The following is a 15,468-nucleotide window of genomic DNA, read 5'->3' as shown; positions in this document are numbered from 1 at the left end:
CTTTATAAATGTGACAGTATAATAACTAGATACAAAAATGTATGTTTTAATCTCTACATGGATCAAAATTCTGTGCAGTGAAAACCAATGTCTGTATGTATCTTCTAATGTATTTTCATGGTAGAGCATGGTAGAGCATGAATGAATGCTTTCTTAGGCTTAGTCTACAGAGCAAAGTTTTGCCAGCATAGCTGAGTTGCAAAGGAGTTTGAAAAAAAATCACACCCTTAGCCGGAATACCCCCAGTGTAGACACAAATATATTGTCAGAGGAGTGTTTTTGTCCACTTAGCTAACATTGTTCATGGAGGCATGGCTTGACACGAGTAATTAGACATGGGTGAGGCCTCATTTCTTGTGAGACAGGATTAGAGAGGAATATGGATTGGCAGGCTGGAAACACAATGTCTGTACTAACTAAAATAAGGGAACCATTTACAATGGACAAGATAACAATGGATAAGATAAGTCGGGAATGTAAATAAGAGTAAGTTATACAATGACAGTGCATAGACAGAGCAAAACTTGTGATGTAATGTATAGTAAACGCAATGTAATCTGTAAATATATAAAAAGAAAGAGGTTTGTGGTGTAACTGGATGTGTGGTATGCTCTATGCCCATCCCTATGCTTGAGTCTGATCAACTCAGCATAGCTTTGCTGTATGCCAAATAAAGGAATCTGAGTAATGAGACTGGAGTCAAACTGAGTTCTTGGAGAACTGGTGGTTCTATGACTCTGATACACTTGTCTGGAGGGGGTAATGTATACACAACTTAATGTGAAGGTCGCAACCTAGCATTAAGGGAAATGGTACTGGAAGGGTTTAAATACAAGGAAGTTGAAGAAAAGGGTTAAATCTTAAGGGCAGACCCAATGGACTCCACAGAGACGTATTAGAGGGAGATTGGGACTGGTGAAAAAGGAACTCTAGAGTGGTATTAAATTTAAAAAAATAAAAACAATATGTGGCAGAAGTCCAGTAATGCCATAAATATACATAAATTATTGGCAGAGCACCGCAAAGGTCTGTTATGCCACTGAAATTTTCAAAAAAATAGGACCAATATACAGCCATGAAAAAAATTGTGTCTAGGCAGGGAGTGGGGGATGTTAATCCTAAGGCTTAGAAAAATTAAAGCTCAACTCAAAGCAGCAGTTTTACAAGGATTAGTTCTGGTGGCTAAATTTTTGCAGACAATATGTGCCAATTTAAGAGATGAATGCTAAAATCATAAAATGCAAATCAAAGTTGTAGAGGGGGAAACAATCTAAAAGGAAAAGATTCCTAAAAGGTCACAAAGAAAATGTCTGTTACCTATTTGCATAAACCCAATCCTTCAAGGACTATATTTGGTGAGTACAGATTTTCGAGCAACATGTAATGAGTTAAAAAATAAGTGTGAAAAACATAAATGATAAGTCAGAGAGACGCTTAGATAAGTCAGCTAAGAAATGTGTTATTCTGGGAAATAAAATTTAAAAAATTATGGTCCCAGAATTTAGTAGTTAGTAAGGTCTTATTAAACAATGAAAAACTGAAGTGAGTAATTTGAAAAAAAGATATATGTAGTTAAAATGAGTTTTTGCACAAATTAATACTGCAGAGCTTGGAGCGATAATGGAAGTAATAAAGTGTTAAAGAAGATGTTAGTGTTTTTTTTAAAAACAATGCTTCGTTTCATAATGAAATTTAGTTATGGCAGTATAACATGGTGCAGTGATGCCTGATAAAATCTTTAGTAATCAAACAAATTATGCAAAAAGGAGGTCAAGTGGTGAGAACTACCAGCACTGTTTTTTTCCGCCAAAAAGCCTTTACAGACATTTTGAAAAAATATACAGAGTAGAAGAACTGAATGGAAAAGGTCTCGGGAGAGCCTCAAGTTCAGGGAAGTGGTGTAGCTATGCTGGCAGGAAAAACTCCTCTCAGTTTTTGCTGGATTTCCACTATAGGCTGTGCTGTCAAAGGCTCTATAGTGTAGACCAGCCCTTGGTAAATGACTGCATCCAGTTTTATAAATCATGTACACTAATCTCTCTTCCCACAAAATTAGTAGTCTTTTTTTTATTAAAAGATCAAAAAGTTGCACAAGGCTACAAGGGATAGATATTAAAAATATCTTCATGTTGAATGTATAAAATATGCATGCTCATATAGAAACATAAAAGTAGAAATAAACTGTTTTTCTAATTGTGGAAGACTGACTTGGAGCTCCTTTTGGAGCATGTCAACAGAACTCCTTAATCATCCATCTGTTAAGCAATGTCTAGCATTCCCTTCCACCTCTACAGTGACACAACATGATAGTACAGACAGCAAGAATCCAGGGACGCATTCTGCTTTCTTTGAAGTCACTGGAAGTTTTTCCATTGACTTCAGTGGTGCCAGGGTATCACAAAAAGTTCAGAAATCAAACATGGATCTCCCACATAGTAATGCAGAATTCTATCATTAGACCACTGGACTGGCTACAGAGCAGTTTCTTGATAGGAATTCCCAAGATGTGGGTCATGACGTTCTAGGGATCTCCAATAGATTTCCCTTCCATTCTTACCCTTTCATTAAAAATAATAAAAGTTTCTAGCCTTCATAGTTTGAGACATCCTTGAAAATGTGAACTGAGCATAAACCAATGCCGTAATGCCTGTCTGCTCAGTTTCGCCATGGTCCGGTGAACTCTGATTTTGTTTCCGTAGAATTTGGTGTTTTCCCAGGATCCCAAGGAATAAAGCATTTTTATTATTTGCCATTTTGCTGATGCCAAATGCCTAATGTTTTCTTTTGTCTCTCTGACCTACTGGGAAGAATTCAGAAGAGCCATCATTTCTCAATACAATTGGATGAAACTGTAGATGACTTCTTCTGCCTAATTTTAACATACATGAGGATTTCCTTTAATGCTGTCCACTGACAGGAGGTGCTACAGAAGGAAAAAAAGAATAAAGCTTTCCAACATTCAGTTCTTGCAGCTCGGTGGGATTGGTATTGTTGTATTGGGATGGTGCCTGACATCTGACAGGAAAATGCAGCACCCTTGTGATTAGAATCTAGTCAATTTCACCTCAAGTTATTTGGACTCATTGTTCAATTCCCTACAAAGTAAAACTGGGGAAAAAAATCTAATTTTGACATTTTTGAGGTGAAAAAAGGACACATTTTTTGCAAATGCTTTTGGGAAAAAATCTCTATGATGAAGCTTTTGATGGGAAAGAGGGTTCCATTTTAACTGGCACTTAATGAGCCTGTAAAAGTGAAATACTTCATTAAAGGTAAGCCCATCAATATATGCCTCAAGGTTTTTTTATAGGAAGAAATACACACTGAGCATCGGCAACTCCTCTTCAACATTGGAGATTATTGACGTTCACGTGGCAAAGTTTTGAATGGAAGAGGATCTAAATATTCTTCTTCAAGGAATGTCCCTGTGGGTGCTCCATTTTTAGGTGTTTGAGCACCCTTGCACTTCTAGTTGGAGATATAAGGTAGCAGTGCCCTGGTTGGCCAGGCGTGCACTGCAGCCAGCTCATGCTGCTCTGAGTGGTTAGTGCGCACGTGCAGCCAACCGTCGTCCAGTTCCTTCTTTGCCGCCATTGGCTTCAGTCGGACCAACAGCAGCGCCTCAGAATAATCTTCCTCAGAATACTTTTTTACTTTACTTTTTGCCCAAAATTACCCCTTCCTGTTGCCTGTGAGGTTCCTGTCTCCAAGATCAGCTAGATCTATTTCACTGGTTGCCCCAGCTTCCCCTGAAGTCGCCGGGGAGAAGCAAAAGGACAATGAGGACTTAATAGAGGGTGACATTCTACCTCCTACCCATATTTCTTCATCATTCCCGGAGGACACAATCATGCCTCCCCTCCATATCGGGGGATGACTTTAAATCTTTCCAGGATCTGTTCAAGCGTGTGGCTGATTCCCTAGGCATCTGCTTAGAAGAGCTGCCAGAGACACAGCATAAGCTCACTGATGTTCTCTATGCCTCTTCTACGGCCAATTAATTCTACCATTCTGGACCCAGCAAAAATGGTTTGGCAGACACCAGCCATGGCACCACCTTCTTGTAAATGTTCAGACAAGAATTATTACATGCCAGCAAAAGGGGCTAAGTTCCTCTTCATCACCCTAGCCCAAACTCACTGGTTGTGGAAGCCATTAATCAAAGGGGAAAACAACACCTGGCTCGTACCAACCGTTATGACAAAGACTGGAAATGCCTTTACCTGTTTGGTAGAAAGGCCTATTTCTCAGCGACTCTTCAGTTATGCATCGCTAACTACTCCGCACTATTAGCCAAATATACTCACAACATTTTTGCATAGATGTCTAAGTTTATTGAGCATCTCCCAACAGACAAAAAAAAATACAAAGCGAGCATCTCAGAAGGTTCCCTGGTTGCCAGGACGGCCTTGCAGGCATCATTGGATTCTGCAGACACAGTGGCTCGCTTCATCGTTGCGTCAGTAGTCAAGTGAAGGGCCTCTTGGCTCCACGTTTCCAGCTTCCCCAAGGAAATCCAGGCCATGATCGAGGACTTACCTTTTGAGGGACAGAAACTCTTTGCAGACATCACGGATGCAGCCTTGCATACATTCAAGGACTCCCCTGCCATTCTGAAAACCTTGGGAATTCACATACCTGATAACAAAAAGAAACAGGGCACATTTACACCCAGTACTTCTGTACTGCTCTGTATACCCAGATGCAGAGACAGTACTATCAACGTCACAAACCCCACACTTTCACAGGCCTTGGGTGGCAGGCCAGTCCTCGCCCACAGACAACCTGCCAACCTGAAGCATATTCTCACCAGTAACTGCACACCACACTATAGTAACTCTAGCTCAGGAACCAATCCATGCAACAAACCTCGATGCCAACTCTGCCCACATATCTACACCAGCGACACCATCACAGGACCTAACCAGATCAGCCACACCATCACCGGTTCATTCACCTGCACGTCCACCAATGTAATATACGCCATCATATGCCAGCAATGCCCCTCTGCTATGTACATTGGCCAAACTGGACAGTCTCTACAGAAAAGGATAAATGGACACAAATCAGATATTAAGAATGGCAATATACAAAAACCTGTAGGAGAACACTTCAACCTCCCTGGCCACACAATAGCAGATCTTAAGGTGGCCGTCCTGCAGCAAAAAAACTTCAGGACCAGACTTCAGAGAGAAACTGCTGAGCTTCAGTTCATCTGCAAATTTGACACCATCAGCTCAGGATTAAACAAAGACTGTGAATGGCTTGCCAACTACAAAACCAGTTTCTCCTCCCTTGGTTTTCACACCTCAACTGCTAGAACAGTTGAACTAACTGATTGAACTAACCTCGTTATCTCTAGCTTGCTTCTTGCTTGCATATATATACCTGCCCCTGGAAATTTCCACTATTTGCATCCGACGAAGTGGGTATTCACCCACGAAAGCTCATGCTCCAAAACGTCTGTTAGTCTATAAGGTGCCACAGGATTCTTTGCTGCTGTCACAAACAATGTCAGCGAAGACAACGATAGAAACCGGGCAGTCCACCACGTCCCAACCATCTACTTCTAGACAGGCATGTTGAAGTGTTGGTCGAGGGCATGAGAGCTCCTCAAATTCCATCGCTTCAACCATCTCCCGATTCCAGTCTATTTCTCTCCAGTCTGGGCAACCATTACATCAGAAAAATGGATTCTGGAAGTTATACCCAAGGGCTGTTACATCCCCTTCACCTCTATTCCACCAACCCACTCACCCCTTCCCCGTCCCTCTTCAGAGACCCTTCTCACAAGTACAGCAGGAAATAAATCCCCTCCTGCAACTCGGTGCCGTAGAACCTGTACCTCCCAAACTCAGGAGGATGGGGTTTTATTCACTCGATTTCCTCACCCAAAAGAAAATGGGTGGCTGGAGGCCCATATTGGACTTGTGCAAGCTAAACATGTTTATCCAGAACTCAGCATTTCAAGATGGTTTCCCTTGCAACCATAATCCCGGCATTTGAGAAGGGAGATTTGGCTCTCGATCCTCGACCTCCAGGATGCTTATTTCCATGTTACCATACATCCTGCACACAGAAGGTTCCTTCATTTCAGAGTAGACAACCTACATTTCCAGTACAACATGCTTCCATTTGGACTTGCCACAGCCCTGCAAGTTTTCTCCAAAGTCCTCACTGTGATGGCAGCCTATCTTTGCAGATGGGGTAATTATATTCCCCTACCTGGATGGTTGCCTATTGAATGATTCTACATACCAATAGGCGGTGGATGCTTTGTCGCTCACTGCAACTCTGTTCAGAAGACTAAGCCCACAAATGAATGCCCTAAAATCCACCCTAATTCCAACCCAACAGTTGGAATTCAGAGGTGCCCATCTGGACTGCACCATGGCATTGACAAGTCTAGCCCAACAACACTTCCGGTCATTAACGAACCTCATAGCAACCATACAAGACAGCCCGCAGACATCCACCAGGTTATGCCTTCAACTTCTAGGACACATGTCAGCAACCACATTTGTCGTGAAACATGCACAACTTCATATGGGGCACCTTCAGGCATAGCTCCATACAGTATACATTCCTCACAGACATTCCATTCACAAGCAACTGACCATGCTCACCAACATAAAGAACTCGTTATCCTGGTAGACAAACCATTCCAACGTCTGTAAGGATGTTCCATTCCAATGACATACCCATCAGTAATGATAACCATGGATGCATCTCTCCTGGGCTGAGCGGCACACCTGTCCGAACATACCATCCAGGGCAGATGGTCCTCCATGGAGTCCAGACTCCACATAAATCTATTGGAGCTCTGGGCGGTCAGCAATGCATACCACCATTTTCTGCCTTTTATTCGCAACACAACAGTGCAGACCCTTGCAGACAGTTTGGCCACCATATTTTATATCAGTCACCAAGGTGGGGCTCGATCTTACCCGCTCTGCACAGATGCAATTGACTTTTGGGAGTGGTGCATCTCCCACAACATAGACTTCGAAGCAGCCTACCTACCGGGAAGCCAAAACAACACAGTGGATGTGCTAAGCAGAAATTTCTCCAAGACACACGAATGGGAAAGGACCTGGAAATCCTCACCACTATCTCCCAACACTGGGGTTTCCCCACAATAGATCTTTTTGAAACGCCCCACAATACCAAGTGCCCTCAATACTGCTCCCGGGTAGGATTCGGGGAAAATTCCTTTGGGAATGCCTTCTTCATGAAATGGGAAGCACCTCAATTGTATGTTTTCCCCCCAATTCCTCTGATATCCTTTACAAGATAAAACAGGACAGATCCCGAGTAATCCTGATAACACCACAGGAACAGCCATCTCGAAGAACATTAGTTACTGCACAGGTGAGTAAACTTCTTGTATGACAAAATTGCAGAAAATATAGTCTGTAAAAGAGAAATACTGTGGCTACTTGTTCAGGACCAGGTTGCAGAGCTCTGACACTTTCTCATTTGATTAGCCTTGTTTCACTTCAATAGTGCACTCACATGAGTAAGGTCTCCACAAGCTTGCCATCAGTAACACTCCTGGTGTTAATCATTTATTGTGAAGATAATCACTTGTGATGATTTTCTCCAAACGTTTCAAGAAGCCTCTAGAAGTGTGCCTACAGTAATTGGACTTTCAACCATTTCCACACATAAAACCGGCATGAATGAGTATTCATACATGCAAATTAGGTCACTGCACATGCAGTTACCACATTTATTGGACAAAAAGGCCTGTTTCCTGGAGAACATGTTGGATTTTATTCTCATGTGCATGTTGTAGATGGCCCTTTAAAGTTTTTAGAAGTCCTTTACAAATAAAATTGGTGATTTTAATACTGAAAATCATAAAATTTCAAAACTAAAAGTGCAAATCAAAATTCAGGGAAGCAAAAAAGAATGTCCTTGTATTCTGAAAAGTCAGCTTATTTTCATGCTTTTAGTAGGATACTTTTCATCCAGAAAAATATTTGGCATAATCAAAATCAAAAAAATTTATCTATCACCTCTCAGAATAACTTTTTATTTAGCAAGAAGAACTACAGCAGAATTCTAAGTTTCAAATGTTAGATTTGGCATCCAGGTTTGAGTTGCACAGGATAAAACAGTATTTAAGAACACTCAGCCCCCAATAAGTAAAGAGCTTTTATTTTCATTTAATTATGGATGCAATGCCATCCTTTTACCTAATGGAGTTTAAAAATAGTAGTATTTTGACAACATTCTTGGGGTGTAATAATAAGGCACTCTAGTACCACACCAATGGGCACGGTATAAAAGCCAAGATGTGTAGCTATCCCAGACCTCCAAAACTACAGTGGGCGGCACAAGCTCTCTATTATTTATTCAATTTTTTTATCAGAGGAGTAGCCGTGTTAGTCTGGATCTGTAAAAGCAGCAAAGAGTCTTGTGGCACCTTATAGACTAACAGACGTTTTGGAGCATGAGCTTTCGTGGGTGAATACCCACTTCGTCTCATGCATCCGACGAAGTGGGTATTCACCCACGAAAGCTCATGCTCCAAAATGTCTGTTAGTCTATAAGTCTCTTTGCCACAAGACTCTTTGCTGCTTTCAATTTTATTGTGCATAATTCATACTCCAAGCACATATGCTCCTTGACAGAGCTTGTATACTAATTATAAAGTGATACTGTGGCTATTACAGACACTTTCAGTGGTGAATATTGATATTCTTAATGGCTCCCACAGTACTACGGATTCCAGCAGTTATTCCCCAAATCCACAAACATTATTCTCAGCAAAAGACGAAGATTTTATTTGAAAAAATATTTTCCATGATTCCCCCACACACACAGTCAGCACCTTGAAAAACCTTGTGTCTGACTACAGTGTGAAGAATTTTAATCTTAATATTATTCCCCATTGAATCCAGATTTCAGCAGAGCAATACCTTTTCCATTTATTACTGCTGTGAAAGAGTGTCATAGTACTTTCCACACTAGGCTGTAGTTTTCTTTCTTCTATATTCAGTTTGTAGCTTGTTTTCAGTTAGTTTAGCAGAACCCTCTACTTCAAATACTTGTGGAGCAATTTTATTTTCCCCCCCCCACCCCCCATAACCCTTCTTCCATTGTTTTGAGAGAAGTTTCCTCTCCATGCATCATCTTAATTGAGAATGCCTCTGTAGAGTCACTGTTGGTCTTTCAGTTTTTGTATTTGGAATACGTACTGTAATAAACAAGAATAATCAGATAACAAATTCATGTGTTTATGAATTTAGATGACTATTCATGTACACCTCGCAAAGATTCAATATAGTTCATCAGGCATTCCTGAACAGTTCACTTGGGGTTTAGGACTATTGAGGAGTAATTGCATTATGATAACATTGCATTTCACATGTATTTATCAAATACATTTGGACAACTATGATATGAAAAGTATTTAATCTCATTATCCCCTTTCACCCCCATGACCTTAATCACGGCTCAAACTCCTCTGAGGCTTTGTCTGATCTTGACTGCTTTTAGTAAGTGGTGTGACTATGCTATCTCCTCATTAAACTATTTTAAGGAATTATGGAGGCTGTTATTGTTGAATCTGTCCCTGTTTTTTGTTGTTGTTGTTTTGTTTTTTAATAAGAACGTGCAGGAGGATGAAGATATAGACATGTGAATTGATTGAAAGTGTCAGATCACTATGTTATTAACTTAATTATTATTCCTGATTCCCTCTGATAACTAACGGGCAAAATTGGATCCAGTGAAAGGTTAAATGGTTTTATACCGTACAATCATTGGATGAGAATTGGCTCACTTAACCAAACTCCTAACAATCAATTCATAATTCAGCACAAAAGCTGAATCCTACCGCCCTCCCTTATGAAGGTATGGACAGTCTACAATGATTTAAGACCTTCTTTCTCCCAACAGATTAATAGGGTCTGCCAGTCCCTCCTGAGTCCTTGCTCAGCATTACACGAGGAGCTAGCCATTGAGTCCTCTTACTGGCACTGAACATTCACTTTTGTTTTAAAGAGTATTATCCCTTATCCTTTTTATATCCCCATCTACCAAGCCTCTAGAATGGCTGCAAAGGGCAAAACAAAACAAAAAAATCCACCAGCACCATGCCAATCGAGCCCAGAGGACAAAATTCCTTCCAGACCGCATCAAGTTATCGCGTTAGATTCACAGTAAGCCTGGAAACCCAGCTCTGACAACTACCCCACCTCTAGAAGAGGAAATATGGGGAAGATTTCAGCACCAAGAAAAACTTCTGTATGCCTAGGTTGCTTAAACACATGGAGAGAGGGGTCTGCAGGAGCTAACTAGCTCTTTCTCCCTTAAATTGGCCAAAGGTCAGCCAAAGGAAATGGAGCTCCCCTCAACTTTCCCCAGTCCCTGCCCATGCATGATCCCACATGCATCCTGGGCAGGGGGAGAGGAAAGGGATGGGGCCTTGGTGCAAGAGCACACTCACATCCCCCAGCCAGGACCCAGAGGATGTCCATTCCCTAGACTGTCTGATCAAACAACCCCAGCACTAGTTGATAGTGTTAGTCAAAAGAGTTCCAGTTGGGACTTAGCCCCAAGCAGGGCATGCCCTGCTCCTCCAGCTTCAAGCCGTGTGCGTCCTGCAGCAAGCTGATGCCAGTCAGTGATCCACACGATAGCTGTCTTAAGTGTCTGGGAGAAGACCATCACAAAGACAGGTGCCGCATCTGTAAGAACTTTTGCCCATAGACCCAGAAAGAGCGGGATAGCCGCTTGAGGGCGTCACTGGTGAAGGCTGCTGTTCATCCACCATCGGAACCTTCCACTGCAGGACCCACACCCAGCACTTCAGCCTGGGCATGCAATGCACTGCCGGTGCCGGGCCAAGTCCAGCACCATTCTGTTTCACTGGCGCTGAAGAAGAAACTGAAGAAAAGAAGCCCCTTGGCACTGAGAGAGAGAGTGGTCTCATGCAAAGGACCTGTGTCAGGCCATGCACCTGCTATAGGCGGGTACCACAGAGATTAGACCCACCAGCCCCGTCAGGGACCTGCCCCCAACCTTGATCAGTGGTAGGGGTTCCCAGCTAGTGATGGGACTTTCAATGTCTGAAGTGGTCCCAGCAGCTAAAAAGCAAGGCTGACCGGCTCTGCAGGTGCCACGCGAGGTGACCAATACAGCTCCACTCTCGGCACCAAAGGGGAAATCCACCAGGGTGCTGTAGCATAGACTGGCGGAACACCCCAGGTCACCGGATTGCAGGCACAAGTCCCTGTCACTGCAACCTTGGAACCCAGCACTGCAGCCTAGCTCACTGGCTAGAAGACCTATATCTCCATTGAGATCTCCACCTACTAGGCGAGGGACTCCGAACTTGCGGTGCTGCTCCCCGTACTGCCGGTACTGACGATTGTCTAGACATAGGTCACCTAGATGCCGAACACCCTCTCCCAGCTAATGTATTGGATCCACCATCCCTTTCCTCAACCATCTCTGCCCCTTCCGGTTGGCCTGGTCCTGTGTCACCTCGAACCCCTGGGTATTAGATACAGCTTCTTCGGGCTAACCTCTGCTGTTTATATCTGACCATCCCTCTCACCCCCCTTCCCTGTCCCTCTTCAGGGACCCTTCTCCCGAGCAACTCCTCGTTCAGGGTGTCAAAAACCTCCTGCACCTGGGGGCTGTGGAAAAGGTTCCTCAGGCCATGGAAAGCAAAGGATTCTACTCTGGCTACTTGTAATTCCAAAGGCAAAAGGGGGCCTCAGACCCATCCTAGACCTTCATCGCCTCAACAAGTCTCAAGAAGTTGAAGTTTCGCATGCTCTCCCTGGCCTCCATCATACCCTCCCTGGATCGGGGAGACTGGTTTGCCGCCCTCGATTTAAAGGATGCATACATCCATATTTCCATCTTCTCAGGGTATTGGTGCTTCCTTCGCTTCATATTGGGCCGGTGCCATTTCCAGGTCACAGCGATGCCCTTTGATCTCTCGTTGGCCCGAAGGTATTCACAAAGTGTATAGCACCAGTGGCCCCTTACTTGAGACATCAGGGAGTCCAAATGTATTCATACATTGACAACTGGTTGATAAGGGGCCGGTCTCTGGATCAGGTGTGGTGACATCTCGAACTGGTATGTTCCACCTGTTGCGACCTTAGGTTGAAATGAGAAAAAGTCAACCTTGACACCAGTACAACACACGGAATTTATCAGAGCGATCCTCAGCTCCACTCAGGCCAGGGCCTTCTTCCCCGAGACTCGGTTCCAGGCCCTGGTTGACCTCATCACTGGCCTGTGGGCTCGCCCGCTCACCAGTGCTTACATGTGCCTGAGGCTGTTGGGCCTCATGGCAGCATGTACGTACATAGTTGGGCACGCAAGGCTCCACCTCAGACCTCTTCAGGTATGGCTGTCGTCGGTCTATGTCCCCAACCGGCACAGGTGGTCAGGGTCCCAGATAGCATTCTATCATCCCTCTTCTGGTGGCAGGATCCCATGTCAGTGTTGGAAGAAGTTCCCTTCATGGCCCCGACCTCATTGGTGATCCTGTTCACTGATGCCTCAGACCTGGGCTGGGGAGCCACCTGGGTGCTCTCAACACTCAAGGTCGTTGGTCCAGTCGCGATCATTCCATGCATATCAATGTCAGGGAGCTGACAAGCCTGACCAGCCTTTCTACCTTACATACACAGCAGGGTAGTCCAGGTCCTGATGGAGAACATGGCTACGGTCTTCTGTATCAACAGGCAGGGTGGAGCAGGTCATCTGCCATCTACCAGGAAGCCCTCTGGCTCTGGGACTTTTGTCTGCAGCACAACATCCACCTCATAGCTGTCATCTTCCAGGGACCAAGAGCACTTTGACAGATCACTTCAGCAGGACATTCACATCTTGCCACGGGTGGTCCTTTCATCTGGAGGTAACCAGTTCCATCTTCCGCAGGTGGGGAATTCCCCAGGTGGCCCTGTTCATGTCCCAGCAGAAGAGGAAATGCCACATCTTCTGCTCAATTGGGGCCATGGACAGAGGATCCCTGTCAGATGCCTTCTGCTCCTGTGGTAGTGGGCTCTAATGTATACCTTCCCTCCAGTGCTGTTGCCCCACAGGATCCTCATGAAAATCAAACAGATCAGGGTGAGGGTCCTCCTCATAGCACCAGCATGGCTGCACCAACACTGGTTCAGCACTCTGATGGACCTCTCAGTGGTGACCCCATTCCAGCTACCGCTCCATTCAGACCTGTTGTCCCAGAACCACAGCAGTCTTCGGCACCCCAACCTGGCGGCATTACATCTGATGGCTTGACTGCTGTGTGGCATAGTGCGCAGGAACAGCAGTGCTGAGTTGAGGTTAAGTGCATTCTGCTGGGGAGTAGGAAGTCCTCCACCAGAGTGACCTACCTGGCCAACTGCAAATGGTTCACCTGTTGGATTGCAGACAAAGGTGTTCGTCCTGAACAGGCTTCGCTGCAGCTTATTCTGGACTACCTCCTTCACCTCAAGCTACAGGGCTTATCCCTCTCTTCAATCAAGGTCCATCCAGTGGCCATTTCAGCCTTCCACCTGCCATTCGAGAGCAGGTTGTTTTTTGCTCAGGATATCACGGCCAGGTTCCTTAAAGGCCTGGAGTGCCTTTTCCCACACATCAGGGACCCCATCACTCTGTGGGACATGAATCTGTTGCTGTTGCAGCTTGCAGGCCCTCCCTTCAAGCTGCTGGCTTCCTGTTCCCGCTTTCTCCTCTCCTGGAAGCTCGCATTCCTTGTCATGGTCACATTGGCCCGCTGTGTAGCCGAGATTCAGGCGCTCACCTCAGAACCGCCATACACAGTCTTCTACAAAAATAAGGTCTGAATAAGGCCACACTTGGCTTTTCTTCCTGAGGTTTCTCAGTTTCATTCGAGCCAGGGCATTTACCTACTGATCTTCTTTCGGAGGAGGAGTGCAGGCTATGTGCCTTGGCCATTTACGTTGACAGGACCAAGTTGTTCTGTAAGTCAATGCAATTATTTGTTGCTGTGGCTGACAGAATGAAAGGTTGCCCTGTATCCATTCAAAGAATTTTGTCTTGGATCACTACGTGCATTCACTTCAGCTACAACCAAGCAAAGGTGCCACCCCTGGTGATTGTCACTGCCACCTCTACCAGGGTGCAGGCCTCTTTGGCAGCCTTTCTGGCCCATGTGCCTGTCCAGGACATCTGTAGAGCAGCCACCTGGTCATCTGTCCACACTTTTACGACCCACTATGCACTGACCAAGCAGGCCCAGAATGATGCTGGCTTCATTAGGGCAGTACTGCAATCTGCTATGCTGTGATCTCCAAGCCCACCTCCGTGGATACTGCTTGTGAGTCATCTACAATGGAATCAACATGAGCAAGCACTCGAAGAAAAAACGGTTACCTACCTTTTGGTAACTGTTGTTCTTTGAAATGTGTTGCTCAAGTCCATTCCATTTCCTGCCTTCCTAACCCTCTTTCGGAGATGCCATCAAGAAAGAACAGAAAGGGCGCAGGGCCAGTGGCGCTTGATATACCGACACATGGGAGTACCACTCCAGGGGATGCCACAGCTGGCCCTACGGATACCATTAAAGCAGAAATCTCTGACAATTATGCACGTGGGCGTGCACACGCCTAAAATGGATTGCACATGAGCAAAACATCTCAAAGAACAACAGTTACAAAAAGGTAGGTAACTGTTTTTTTCTTTAAACACAAACCAATACACTTCACATAACTATTATTTTCTTTCACTAACTTTTGAAAAATTTCAAGAAATTAAATATGTGAAGAAATATACAGCAATATGAACTGCAGAGCGCACTGGTTTTAAATACTAGTAAACCAGTTTATAATGGGTGCACATGAATCAGTACATGGGAAGTATGCAAGCTCCTTTCAAAAAGTTTTAGTTTTGAAATATTAAGTGCCTTCTATGTTAAAAATATATTTTCAATCTTGGGGAACATTACAGACACACATTATTGCACAAAACCTGTTTTTAAATCATATATTTTATGAAAACTTAGTGGTTTGGCTTGGTGGTGGTAAAAATATTTTTCAATGAAAGGAACAAGTGAAAGACACTGCAGCAGAGGTCTCCTGCTGTTGTTATTTATTATCTCTACAACTCCCATAACATGTATGCAACTTTACAAAATTTTAAGACATTTCCCTCCCCCAAAATTTGATATTGTAAATTGGTACAACATGGTGAGAAATGGTAACAAAAACTGGCTGTACAGGAACAAGAATGCAAGAATCGCAACAACAAAACCATGCTGGATAAAAATATAGTTAAACATGGCAGGCATCTTGCGGCGGGGGTGGGGCGGGCTATGTCTTTTAAGATAATGGTATTATGAGCAAAAGACTAGGTGGTTATAATTTATAATCTATTTTAAATCTCAATGTATTTTCTATTTTTAATTTTGTAATAAATAGAGTGGCATTACCATCAGTCTTAGTGGAGGTTTGTTTGAAATTGTTTTCC

General features: G+C 43.9%; 1 protein-coding gene across 7 annotated transcripts in view; it reads left to right on the top strand.

The window, feature by feature from the left end:
* Positions 1–15,468, top strand: part of SPOCK3 (SPARC (osteonectin), cwcv and kazal like domains proteoglycan 3) — a 379,532-nt gene that overhangs the window by 317,205 nt on the left and 46,859 nt on the right. The window lies entirely within an intron of this gene.

This window comes from Mauremys mutica, chromosome 5 (genome assembly GCF_020497125.1).
Source record: "Mauremys mutica isolate MM-2020 ecotype Southern chromosome 5, ASM2049712v1, whole genome shotgun sequence".
Lineage (NCBI taxonomy): Eukaryota > Metazoa > Chordata > Testudines > Geoemydidae > Mauremys > Mauremys mutica.
Note: the sequence above shows the minus strand (reverse complement) of the source record. Positions and strands in the feature narration are given on the sequence as shown.